Raw genomic sequence first — 926 nt, 5'->3', positions numbered from 1 at the left:
CTACCTTTCTTTTTTTTTTTTTTTTTTTTTTTTTTTTTGAAACCAACTTGTCAGCTACGGCTGGCCTTTACAGTCAAGAGCACGTGCCCATTTTAGAGGAACTTGTTCTCCTTCCTCATTGTGCAGTCCCTCTGTGTATCCTTTGCATGTCACAGGAGACCTCTCTGCTTTACCCCCAGAGGAAATGCACCCATGCTCTGTCCTTTGCAGCTAACTGAGGCACTGGATGGAGCCTTGGGTCTGAATTGCCTTAGCCAGTACCGCCTGAATATTTGGGGAAATTCTGCCTGAATTCCATGTGGATGGCTCTTGGGCTCTAACACACTCCCTCTCATCTTCTTTCTTACCCCACGCGCAGAGATGCTCACAGAGATGGTTTAACGTGTCCCTGAAGCTTGAGCGTACACCTAGAGGGTACAAACTATGTTTCCAAACCCAACACCTAGCGAGCAACTTAACCATGGGTGTTTGGTGCAGGCTGGGAGAAGCCAAGGGGTGCTGGGGACAGATCCCTCCAGCTTTTGGAGGCGTGCACGGCTCCCGCGTGCAGGTCCCAGTTGCGAAGTGGTGACAGTGGGATCCACTGCTGCTCTGGGCTGAGTTACCGTGTGCTGAGCAAACCTTGGCCGTAGCAAAGTTTTCATCATAGCTTACTGATGCATTCCTTGCTGTTTGTACAGCAAGAGGTTAAGAAAGTTAGGGCAGTTCCCTGTTTTCAGCAAACGGGGTAAAATTCTGTATTTCGGACAAAGATTGTTTTTGTCTCAACAGAACCAGCAGGGTTTAGGGAAAAAAAAGTGACGTTCATTTTGCTGATACAGGCTAGAAGCCTGGGGCTGAAATAGCTTTAAAATGTTTTATTTTTCCTGTTAATGTAGACATTAAAGATCTACCCGATTTACTTCCCTTGATAGAGTTCACACTCT

The 926-nt window shown here is 46.8% G+C and overlaps 1 protein-coding gene across 1 annotated transcript in view; it reads left to right on the top strand.

Annotated features, from left to right (window-relative positions):
- PLEKHM2 (pleckstrin homology and RUN domain containing M2) overlaps positions 1–926 on the top strand; it is a 28,481-nt gene that overhangs the window by 19,260 nt on the left and 8,295 nt on the right. The window lies entirely within an intron of this gene.

The sequence above is a fragment of the Egretta garzetta genome, unplaced genomic scaffold (assembly GCF_000687185.1).
Source record: "Egretta garzetta isolate BGI_Z169 unplaced genomic scaffold, ASM68718v1 scaffold69, whole genome shotgun sequence".
Lineage (NCBI taxonomy): Eukaryota > Metazoa > Chordata > Aves > Pelecaniformes > Ardeidae > Egretta > Egretta garzetta.
Note: the sequence above shows the minus strand (reverse complement) of the source record. Positions and strands in the feature narration are given on the sequence as shown.